This window comes from Orbicella faveolata, unplaced genomic scaffold (genome assembly GCF_042242905.1).
Source record: "Orbicella faveolata isolate gen_17 unplaced genomic scaffold, um_ofav_v1 contig_2, whole genome shotgun sequence".
NCBI lineage: Eukaryota > Metazoa > Cnidaria > Anthozoa > Scleractinia > Merulinidae > Orbicella > Orbicella faveolata.
In genome coordinates, this window is record NW_028301547.1 from 21,561,426 (window position 1) to 21,574,070 (window position 12,645).

Here is a 12,645-nt window from a genome sequence, read left to right on the forward strand (position 1 = left end):
CTAGGTTAGTTCGTATAGTGTGATCGTCAGTAAGTGTCAGTAAGTGATCACACTATACAGGCTATTGATACTCCTGGGTTCAAACCATTTACTGAATATCTAGGTTCCCTTTACAATACTTACAGATAATACTTACAATACAATGGAGCACAAGAACAAAAATATGTAGTTACATATATTCGTTACGATAGGTTGCAAAACGTAGCGTTATATTCTACAGAGTACAAAGAAAAGTAAAATAGAGCTCTAAGTTACGTTTGCTATTTACACTGGTATGCTTATGTCTTTCAATGTATTTTCTGTTTCGCCGTGATTTCTTTTCGTTTTTGTGTGTATTTCGTGTCTTTTTGTACTTCGTGTATCGTTTTGTTTATTGAGTAGGGGTGGGGTAGGGTGTCAGATTTACACCACTATACTGAACTGACTTCGAAATACTGCCGGCGGAAAAAAAAGTAATTCTTGAGATACTTTACAGATTATCCATACGCTCATTTCTAAGAAATTTGTTTGATGCCTTCGTTTTATTGAGCGTAAGCTGGCAAAGAATGGTTGTATTGATCCATCAAAGTAGAAGTGCTAGAAAATGTTAAGAACTGCTGTCAGTCACCTCAATCGTGCCATGCCATTCCAATATTTAGATATTAGAGTTTTTGTTGCTTGATCGGAAACTGAAGTAATTAATAAGGATCTCCTCATTACTTGATTATCTGATTCGATATGACAGTTAAGAAAGTAAATCGAAATTATAAGAGCTGTAATCTGCTCTTTGCGCTCACAGAAGGCTTTGTACTGCATTCAGTCGAGGTCTGGATTAGAAATAGCAGCTGGACCGAGTGAGTACAATTCCTATACCTAAGTGGAGCGTTTTGGTTCGCTGAGGTAGTACAAGGCAGCATATCAGACGAGTTTGGTAGAACCATGGTTCGTATTTTGGCGAGACATTTTCGAGCCAAAATACCCATGGCGAGGCCAGACGATTCTGATATGCTGTCGAAGCGTACTAAAAAAAGGGTACGATTTGGTGTTTACCGCACGCAAGCTCGGCTAAGGCTAGAGACCATCGTGGTCATATCAGGTCAGTGACTTGATATCGCATGTTATAATCCATCAAATATTTTCGCTCGCGCGCGATAGGTCTAAACACGTCACGTGACCGAACATTCCCCAGCTAAAACTGGGAAACATTCGAGAATATTCCCCAATTTTCAAAACTGAGCGTGTTGCGAAAAAGATTTGAAGGATAATAAACACAGTAGCCTCCATTTTTGCGCAAAAATGTGCTCGGATAATTGTCTTTGGATATTATCTGTTCTTCGAAGCTCACAGTTTTCCTCGAGCTACGCTCTCGGGAAACTGTTCGCTTCTCGGAACAGATAATGTCTGCGGCAAATATCCTAGCATATTTTCGCGCCAAATGGAGGCTATTGTTTATATATCAGGACAGTACACACTGCTGACGTCATGATCCTCAGTTGACCTTATTATGAATACAGCAGAAAACATACGCAGAACCTCGGCGAGCATAAAAATTCTTAAGTTAATCTGGATCCCGTGGACGGTGCCCGGTAAAACATAGAAAGTTTCACTAGAGCCCAGTCCCATTCAACAACCAAACCTTGCAGACGACAATGCTCTCTCAGAGTGACCAGGAAAGACAGCTGATATCTAGGCTACTAAGGTGCCATTATGCACTGGTAGGGAAAGATACCTGTTGACCCTGCTGAAACTATATATCAGAAGTTTCCGTGCGAACAAGCCAAGAAGGTGTATATTTGAGAGACAGACTGTCTCAAAATAGTACCCTGGGCTTTTCCCTTAGAGATTGGGAGGGGCAGGTTGATCTCAGTATAAACTCGAACTCGATCTGACTCGAACCTTTATAAATTTTCCTTGAGGGTTCGAGTTATCGAGATTTGGCTGTTGAGGGATAATTTGCGAAGTATATGCAGATTTAGATTTAGCTCGTATTGATACGAAAATTCTTTGGATGGCTAGGAAGTCAATTTTTCCCGTTTGTTGTCTTTAGTCTTCAAACCTTCCGCCCCTCCCCTCTTACAACCATTTTTCCCACTGATCTTTTCGAGTGTTGTTTTTCTCCGCCATATTGCACGCGTGCAAAACATTGGTAGAAAGAATCAAAGGTTTGCTCTTTGTTTTAATTAGAACGGCTTCAACCGTTGTTGTTACTTGATTTGAAACTTAAGCTTATAGCTGACATGCTTTACTTTGTTTGAAGATCGTAACCCGGCAGAGGGAGGTATGAGGAGGCTGAGGAGGCGTTTTGTTGACCTCTGAAGACAACCTGGACAGAGGTAAGCTAAGCTCATAAGCTCAGTTTACAAATGAGGTGATTACCTGTCAGTTTCATTCATTAACTGATAGACTAGGTTCAAAAGGCCATGCATGACTGTTTTTTCTTTTTTTGTAAATTTTGATGTGACTGCTCACATAGACGTTTTACAGTGAGACTGCTAAAAATCTAAGCTGTAAGTTCAGATACCCCAACAACTCGCTCTGCCGTTACTAGGGATTGGGTTTAAGCATAAGTTTATGCAACCTCAAATGAAAACCTATACCTCACCATACAGGGCAATCCGGTTTGTCAAATGCCTTGCCTTCTGCTGTATCATGCTTTCAGCATACTTCAAATTACGTCATGTATATATCTGACTGATTTTCCCAAAATATACTCGCAGAAAAATTCCTTCATTTATGTGACCTGCTGATTTTGTTTCTTCTTAAACGTGCAATTAGTAAAGCTTACCTAGCATGAAGGACATAAAGTGTAGAGAGCTGCTTGCTTTATTATTTTTTTTTTTTCATCTCTCACCCCACCCCCCGCCCCCCCCCCCCCCCTCAGCCCTTCTCCTTTTCAGTTGGTGTTGACTATTAGCCACTTTTAGCTCAGTCTACACTCGAACGTTGCGCGTTTGAATTGTAGTTCGCATAAACACTGATCCCCAGGCTTTTACCTAGGATTTGAAAAGTGGGCGTCCAAAATGTGCTATCGGGCCCACTCAAATGAACAATTTGTAATGCAGACATATGGACGATAAAACAATCTTCTTTAAAAAGTGGCAGCCCACAGGATGCCTGGACGCCCATCTGGCTAAAAGACTGCTGACCCCCATACTGACCCCCCCCCCCCCCTCCCCCCAAGTTCGTAACAAATTTAGCTTACCTAAAATTTCTAAGATGCAGTCGACGCATTGCGGATTTTCAACTCTCTTCTTCCTTGATTGCAAGTGCAGGTTTTGATTGCAGAAAACAGAATAAGTTGCAATACCATCAAGTATGGTATTCGTATCCATTAGAAAATTAAGCAATGAAAGTAACGAAGAAACCCTATCAATATGAACATGTTCATCAGTGATCGCGGACGACACGCATGCGATACGTTAACCAGAAGTCACACAAGTGATTAAGATGAATTTTCACTACGAAAAAATCACTATTAGTTAACAAGTGACCCATTTACTGCCACCCAACCAAAAAATGCGAGCACCCTGACTGTAGAATCAAGTGAATTAATATTTGATAAATTGCTTTAAACATTGGGAATATTGGTTACGTTTGTCCTCAATAAAGGTCGATGCCCTGTTGTTCGTGGCTGTGTTGTTCACCATTTTTTTAAATAAAAGGCAATTTTTTATAACCTTCTTAAGTTTATAAGAAATGTTGATCAAATGAGATTGGGTTACCTCAAGAATCCGTGGTCTTTTTGACGAATATGTGCATCAAGGAGAAAGTTACATCCATTGGGGAAAATTGCCAAGAGACCTGGAACTATCATGCAAAATTGACTTCCACTTGATGTTCATGTCTCGCTTGTCCGTATTGTCCACAGTTAATTGCAAGGATGTTGATATTGCCAACGTTTCTTCAGTAATTTCATTGCTTAATTTGCTGATGGGTACAAAGATCATACTTGATGATATTCCAACTTGTTCTGTACTTGATTTTCTGCAAACAAAACCTGCACTTGCAATCAAAGGCAAAGTGAGTCAGAAAGCTGCAATGCGTCTGTCATCTTGGAAATTTCAGGTTAGTTAAATTTATTAATGAACTTGAATTGGTACCATTGATAGTTCTTGGCTTTATTTCCTCTTTCCCATTGATTTTATAGGGGGTCAGTAGGGAGGGGGGGTTCAGTAGGGGGGTCAGTAGGGGTCAGTGTTGTGTTGAACACTTATGAAGTCCAGTGAAGTTGATGAAGTTGCAAGTCTAAAGTAATGATTTGCTGACAGGGTGTTAAATCTTGCTTTTCAGATGAGGTGTAAACAGAAATCGAAGAGGATCAGAACTCTGGTAATCACGATGTAGCAGGTTAACCTTTAGAAATAACGCTTTGGTTTGCCTGTTTACGGTTGACTCACAATGATGGAAACGGTTACAGCATGATTCAGCTACAGTCTGCAGTCGGCAGTCGGCATTTTACTCCTGGTCTGCAGTCTGCATTTTACCCTCAGTCTGTATTTTACCCCTGGTCTGCAGTCTGCAGTCTGCATTCTACACTGACCAGGAAAAAATTACGACTGAAGATTTTCATTGGACTGTGAGACCAATGACTCTGATTTGCTTGTAGATACCAGTTTTAACTAAACTGAATATCGGTAGCAGTGAAAATTAAGACTATATGCAAAATGGTTACTTTGGAAATAGACTGCCACACTTTTGTACAACAACTCACTGGAAATGGCTAAAATTTGGGTCGTGCTCATCGATTTGGCAGCGATATTTAGCAGCCATAACATAGAAGCGAAGGAACTCTAGAGTAAGTGAAAAGTAGTAAGTGAAAAAAATTATCACCAAATTGAAAGAGTTTCTGGAAGTTGTAGGTTCACCCAAAGTTGCCCGAAATTTAGCCTATTTTGGACTACTTGATAGGCCAAAATCATGTGATGTGGTGATATCTCGAAAAAAAAAATGCCTTCCTCACCAAATGCCATGGCTGCTAATCGTTTTGGACAGCTTATACACAGTGACAAGATGAAGGTAAACAGCCGGCTTCAATCTTCTGGTTCTGCCCGGTTTTCTCTTTCTTCTTTACCTGAAGCAACATCTGAAACAGAAAGCCTCATTAACAGGAGCCACAGCACGCAAAAAGAAGAGCATCGCAATAAGGGTCCTGTCAGCCAAGCAGAGAAAGGACGACCATATTAGGACCCTACTGAAAGAAAATCTGAGTGAAATACGGGCCGAAATACGGGCGTGAAGTTCCAGTTCCGGTCGGGGTAGGAAACACATTTTGGCACTCTTTCACTACACTCTATGTGTCATGTTGGTAGTAAGACCAGTTTTTGCTTTACATCTGGATATGGATAAAAATTTAGGCCTTATGTTCCGTTTTAACCCCATTTAGGATTAATAACATAGTTTATTTCCTAGTAACAAAGCGTTTTAATTTTATGATGCTGGCCTACCCCGGTTTAACCAACGAAAATAGCTTTCCCCCACCCCGCTGTCCTCTGTGCGTAGATATTCCTGCAATGAAAAGTCGCTTGAGTAATTTTCACTCCTTCCCCATGTGCTACACTTCAGAAGTGTCCTTTCAGCATGGACTTGTGATTTCTATTTATGTTGCAGGAAGTTCCGTTTGAGGTCAGCCTGGATAATATGTTACCTGTCCAGAAACCATGCTCGATCCGTGCCGGGGAAATACTGGCAAAACGACGGAAGCATTTTACGCTTGGCTTTTATCGTTACTGGAAAATTGATTTGCTTTCGATCGTCGAACTCGATATTGCGTTTGCATCGTATTATTTGACAAAAGGAAAGAATAAGCAAGCTTTCAATTTATTACTAGAAACCTGTTTTTGGTTCATTTTTACGTTTGTAACTTGTTAGCACAAGAGGACCTCGATATCGAGTAGCGTTGTGTATCAGACTCGAGAAGCGAGTTTGTACCTTGGGAAGTCCGCTAGCTTGCGTTCAGTTAGTTGGGGCGCAGCGCGAAAAACGGTGCGGGATTTTCGCTCTGCGCACCAACTAACTGAACGCCTGGAAGAGGCTAGAAGCCTGCTGGACCTTCACTGATCTTGAAAAAAAGATCCTAGTTACGGCGTTCTTTTAAACTGACAGCGTGCAATTTAAATTATTTATCTCATCGAGATGATATGAGCTTTGTGAAATAAATTTGAGAACGTGACCTTTTGTAGACTCTAGTTTTTTCGAATATAATAAGACGAAGACACACTAAGCGGTCTACGAAATCCGTTCCTTCTTGCTTTCATGTCTCGGTCTGTGCATCCCTGTGTACTGTGTACCACTCAGATTTTTGTACGTGTTCCTTAAGTACTTCGAGACGCAAGGTCTGTTTTAAGGACAGAAGAAAACCCTGTACCGAAAACAAGGACATAAGATGTTCCCTGTCGAAAATCTTGTGGTCTGTAGAAACGTATAGTCGTGTTGGTATAGCATAGAATGCATACGAACATGGTTCGAAATAGCCTGTTCTAGATTCTCTTATTGTAAGACACGAGGTCGCTCTCAACTCGTTGCTCTTGTTGTTCTTGTTGTTCTTGTTGTTGCTTACCCGCATCTGTCAACTTGTTAGCTCTAATCTCCTTCATCGTCACTCAGGACGTAACTTGATTAGGCCAGTTCTAATTTAGCTCCGAAGCTTAAAGGAATAAAACAAAACAAATCGCATTGGGGTACAGGGATGAATAAATACTTTTTTATGTCAGATCATGCAAATTTGTATGATCTGATATATTTTTTTCTTGATAATGGAGTCATGACTACTCCGAAAAGTCGGATTTTATCGTTCGTTTTTACCGTTCATGTTTTAAGAAATTCTTTTTTTTTTTTTTTGTTTTATTCCCCTGAGCCTTGGAGCCAAGTTATGATTTAATTTTTCGAAATTACTGTATTTGCATTGCAAATATTCTTACGCTCATTTGATATTCATGTTGCTCGCTAGTTTGCACGAGGTGTTTGGAGGTTCGGTTTCTTGCTTCAAAAATTCGCGTAATGCCATTTCTACTGTTAAGAATCGTTGGCTAACATGTCCCAGACAGAGACTTCTGTGAGAGGAACCCTCTGGAACGAAAGTAGATTGCATGTGGTACATGAGAGCCAGAAACGGCAAGCGAGCTCAAGTTGTGAAGCGAATTCTCAAGTACTTTTGACTTGATCATGGTATGTGTAGAAAACGTTATGCATTATTACTCATTTTGGCTAAGACCGTTGAAATAATTTCACAGAATTTGGAACATTTCTTTAACTGAAATGGGTAACAGTTCATACCGTTACAGGACAACTAACTTTATGCTGTGACCGAGACTTAAGTTTTAGTACTTATCAAGAACTTAAACGGGAATGGAATTAAACGGTTCATTATATAGTTCCGAATGGTTCCGAATTTTGTATTTTAACATAGCGGCTCTTCTCCTTCATAATGATTCTAAAATTTCATCATGTTTCCTTACGATAACCTCATATTGTCTTTTAATTTGTCCTTGATCTTATCAGGCAATGGAACGGTCGAAAGAGGATAACACTGGAAAGGTGAAAGATCAGTGATGGAGCAAAATACAACTATCGCAGGTCAGTTCACGTTTCCCTTGCTCTTTCATGGAGTTCTCTAACTGTGTGTACTATGGGGTTAAGAGGGACCTTTTCGTGTCTAGATCCCTATTCTTGTGATAATTTTTCTTCACTCACAACGAGTGCATTATATGAATTATTTCATGTAAACTTCACATCAAACGTAAATTAGGGTTACGGTTATTGCTGAGTACCAGGACGCATCGTCATAGCGACAAGCTGACGTAACAACTATTCGGGAATGTTGTTTTTATTTTTGGTTGAACAAGAAGGATCGGAAAATCGTGCATAGAGATAGCTTCACGAAAATTTACCAAGACGTACTTGTTGACTTGTAAGTTATAATATACCAAACAGATTCACAGCTCGAAATATTAATTCTCTACACTGTTTGCAGTTTATTTCGTTTGTTTGGTAGTTCTGAGAATTCGATTGTTCACCGAAACAACACTTGCATACCATTTGATGGGTTCATTTATTCTCATCACCTGTCGGTGTCGGCATTTCAATTTATTGATAGGTTAAGGAATAATAAGATGTTGATAGGCTTCTTGTTGTTGATCAGTTTTGGGAAGGGAAAAGTGTAAGAAAATTCCATTTGGAAAGTGTAAATACCTTTAAATGGTTCGACTTTTGATTTGCCGGAAACAGTAGGTCGAAAAAGTGTTTTTTATTTTGGCAGATTTTCATTCCGAATAGAAAAAGAACGAGAGAAAATAGTAGGTCACCAAAGCTCAAGCAGTGCCATTTAATATGTCTTAGACATTCAAAGATTTGTTCAATTCCAAGAATGGCAACTGACAGATGACTCCAGATAACGTTTTGATCTCGACATCGTTACTAACAACTGACAGATGACTCCAGATAGCGTTTTGATCTCGACATCGTTACTAATAACTGACAGATGACTACAGATTTTAACTGATCAATAACATTTTCATGTCGACATCATTATAACAACTGACAGATGCGTCCAAATTTTAACTGATCAAACATGTTTCGTTCTTAACGTTACAAATAAATCTTGTTTTGATCTCAACAATTTTACTGAGAATTGAAGGATGACAAATTTTAACATACAAATCACGGGTTGATCTCAATATGATTTTAACTGAAAAATCATCTTTTTGTCTCAACATCCTCAATGACCTCTGACAGATGATTCCAAATGTTACCTGACAAATCATGTGTTGCTCTCAACATCCTCTCCGAGAACTGATAGATGATTCCAAATTTTAACTGACAAATCATGTTGCGAACTCAACATCCCTATTGCAAACAAGCAGATTATATCAAATTTCACGATTCTTCAAGTTACTGACAGCCGACAGATTGCTCCATATTATTGATGACAAATCATATTTTGATCTGAACATCCTTTCTGACAAACTGACGTATAACTCCAAAATGAAACTTACAAATTACTTTTTCGACACGGATCCAAATTGACCACTGGCATTAAGTGACCATGCATATTTCATTTGCTACCTGTCAGATGGTTTGAAATTAACTGACTGGCAAAAAATGCTTTGATCGCAGCATGTCCACAACTGTCACATGACAACTGATGACTCAAATCGGCTAAAAAGCAGAGCTGCTTTAATCTTTAGAACTTAGGTGTTCTGATAAAAAAAAAAAGCCCTTTTTAAAGTGACAAAAGGCAGGGATAATTTTTTTGGAACCTGCTTGATCTTACTTGGCTAAACAGGTTCTTATACTTTTGGGTATTAAAATGGCAAATTTCCACTGTATTATCGTTCATTTTGTTACAAGCATTTCAATTGTTGGATTCGAAGCCTGTGCTCTGGTCTCAACAGTCTGCAAATTGAAATAAGTTTCTGCCTGTTTAAAGAATAACGAAAATCGGAAAGTATCTCATAGCCATTATTAATTAAATTGTTACTGCTGTGCAAATAATGCTGATTTAGCTAATGGAGATTTTCCGATTTAATTGGTAACAAAAGTGACTGAAATCTAATTTCTCCTTACAAAAATCAGTACATTGTGAACAAACAGGTGATGAGAATGTCTAAACAAAGTTAATGGGATAGGATGAGGAAAACTTTATTTACTTACAAAAACAAAACAAAACACAACACAACAAAACACGAAGCCTCAGTATGATATATCAAACACTTTTTTTTTCATTCTTTCAGGGTTTCTGACCATACGATTGAGGAAAGATAAAGGCAAAGCAAGACACTGGTGGTAACATTAAGAAGACAGGACTCTTAGGACAAGACATAATGCAGAAGGGACCAAAGTAAGGCAGATTGGGAGATTTTTTCAAGCCGAAACATAGGGCCTGTAGGATAGGATTTTTTTCGTGGACTAAATGTTAGGATCGGCGAGGTTTTTGCGCATATTAAATTAAGGAGAACACGAAGGTGATTTATAACAACGAACTTACCTGAAACTAATTTACAGTTAGGTTTTGTAGGAAATGTTTCTTCAGCTTTGCTTTTACAAATTTCAATCCAGTTTTACTGTTTTCTCTTTGTTCACGATGCGAGAGCTCTGTGAATTGTGTGACTGACGCGTACATGACTCTTGAGCATCAGCGGTGTTGCGTTACACTAGCGGCTATTGAGAACATCTTGATGAGTCTTTGTGCGAGAATTTCGATACACGGCATTTTAATAGGAGACTTAACTGTTAATTTAGCAAATAAAGATTGGGAAGTGCCTTTTGATATGTTGTTGGCTTGTTTAGGTAAACAGCAAGGCAGCAGGGTACCAAACGAAACTTTACTTTCTTTATTTTCTGAGTTATTAGTTGAAATACGGCAACATTTCCTGAATTTGAATAATTCCCGTGAAAAACTTTAACATATTCTCAACGGTCGTTTGTGTAGCGCAACACCACTGTTGTTCAATAGTCACATACGTTTCTATCATATGATTCACCGAGTTCTCGAATGGTGAGCTTCGTAATTCTTTGGTTTTCCTGGAGAAGAAATTTTTTATAGTGTGCCTTCGTGTTTAGAATCACTATTTTGTTCTAGTTTTCTTTCATGGACCAATTTTAGAATGGTTGTCTTGTTTATTCAAAATGTCTCAACCAAAAGAGATTTTCCTTGAACCAGAATTTTCAAGTTTTTAACGAGTTTTTTTCTTTTTGAGAATTTCTAAGTTTTTGTCGAGTTATTTAGAGCGTATTTCGTCGAGTTTGCTTTGTACAAAATCAATTGCTCTTGTTTATTAAATATTTTCTGAAAAATTGTCTTGACTGCTTAAGCTTACTTTGCGGATAGCCCTTGTCAAAATTTTTAATTTTCCCGCCAAAAAACTTAGAAAAAATACGGCGCTTATAATACGCATGCGCCAACTTTTTTAAAAAATATACTTCTTAACATCTGTGTAAAAATTTTTAATTTTCCCGCCAAAAAACTTAGAAAAAATACGGCGCCTAAAATACGCATGCGCCTCTTATTTTATTTTTTTTTTTAAAAGATGTAATTTAATTCTAAATTTATAGTCATTAAATGCAGTCTTTCATTCAGGTGTTCATTTCTTTTGTAATCTTTATTAAGTAAATAAAATATTTTAAACAATAAAGTTCTCACAACAAGTGTTTCATTTCACTTGTTTATTCATTTTTAATTTTCTAATTACAGTAGTTAATTAATTTATTGAAATTAAATTAATTACAAAGGTGTCATCAAAAAAATTTGCTCTATATATACTAAGACTTTTGGCGGGAAAATTGGAAAAAATTTGCACAGCGTTTCCCCTGGCAACATTTTTGACAAAAATTTTAAGGGGGTACCCCTTTGAAGTTATCCCGCCAAAAAAAAATTCAACATATACCATCTTGAAAACAAACTAACGAAAAAATTTTGATTCCAATCATACGAGTTTACAAAGAAAAACTAAGATTTTGAATCCAGTGAGTATTTGTTTGTGTTCAAGATGGTATATTTTATGATGATGTCTTGTTAAATAGTCAGCCGTAAAATGACGAACAGCTAGAAATCTATTCACAGAAATGAGAAGAGCAAGTTAAAATTTGTACAACTGCAACGTTTCTGCACATCATCGAGAGGGTGAAAACATTTCTAAATCGAGATATTTAAGAAAGTTTATATAACGGGTAACTTGAACCCCAACTATGTAAACTCTCTTAACTATAGCGATTCCAAAATGTCACCACCTTCTCAATGTTGTGCAGAAACGTTGCCGTTGTACAAATTTTAACTCGCTCTTCTCATTTCTGTATATAGATTTCGAGCTGCCCTTCATTCGCAGCTTAACTATTTAACGAGACATCATCATGCAATATATTTCAAGAAGATAGCAAAGGCAAGCCATGAATCCGATTACTCCTTCGAATTTATAAAAAAAAAAACGCGAAAACTTCGTTCTAATCCTAGTAGTTGGAAAATTTTAGAACTTCCGTCACTTCATGAGAGATGAAAAAACAATGCCCGACAAATTATAGGCCAATTTTAAAAAGTGCTCATGGCTTGCTTTGCTATCTTCTAAAAATTACTTCCAGCGAGGTGTTAAAGGTTAATGTCTGGTTATCAAGCTTTAAAATGTATCACTATATATCCTATGGCTTTTGTTGTAAAACTTTATCATTTGCGAACGAAAGGAAAAACATTTCAGATGAGTCAGAAAATTGAAATTACAGTTTTGAAAAGAAATAAAGCTAATTCGGCAAGTGTTTTGAAACATTTTGCTCATAGCAAACGATAGTGATAAAATTTTCAAAGAATCAGACAACTGCAACCAAGTTTTGAAAATCAAGATGAAATACTGAGTACTTTCACAGTTAAACATGTCTGTCAGTTGCGGACGAAAGCAACATCATTTTAGATCAATCAGACAATTAAAGCTAGTTAATTTTTGTCCGTAGTAAACGATAGCGATAAAATTTTTGAAGAATCATACAATTGGAGCTACGTTCGTGATAATAAATGTAACAGTGAATACAAACGTTGGCGATAAAATTTTCGAAGAATCAGACAATTGGAACCAAGTTTTGAAAGTCAAAGATGAAATAGCGAATACTTCTAGTAAAAATGTCTCTCGGTTGTAGACAAAAGCAATATCATTTAGAACAATCAAACCGAACTAAATCGGAGCTGTT

The 12,645-nt window shown here is 37.7% G+C and overlaps 1 long non-coding RNA gene across 1 annotated transcript; it reads left to right on the forward strand.

The window, feature by feature from the left end:
• The first annotated feature begins 6,681 nt into the window (after positions 1-6,681).
• Positions 6,682-11,134, forward strand: LOC149112410 (uncharacterized). Its single transcript, XR_016207544.1, has 3 exons — positions 6,682-7,143; positions 7,477-7,551; positions 9,708-11,134. It is a non-coding gene; the product is annotated as an uncharacterized LOC149112410 (long non-coding RNA).
• The last annotated feature ends 1,511 nt before the right edge of the window (positions 11,135-12,645 follow it).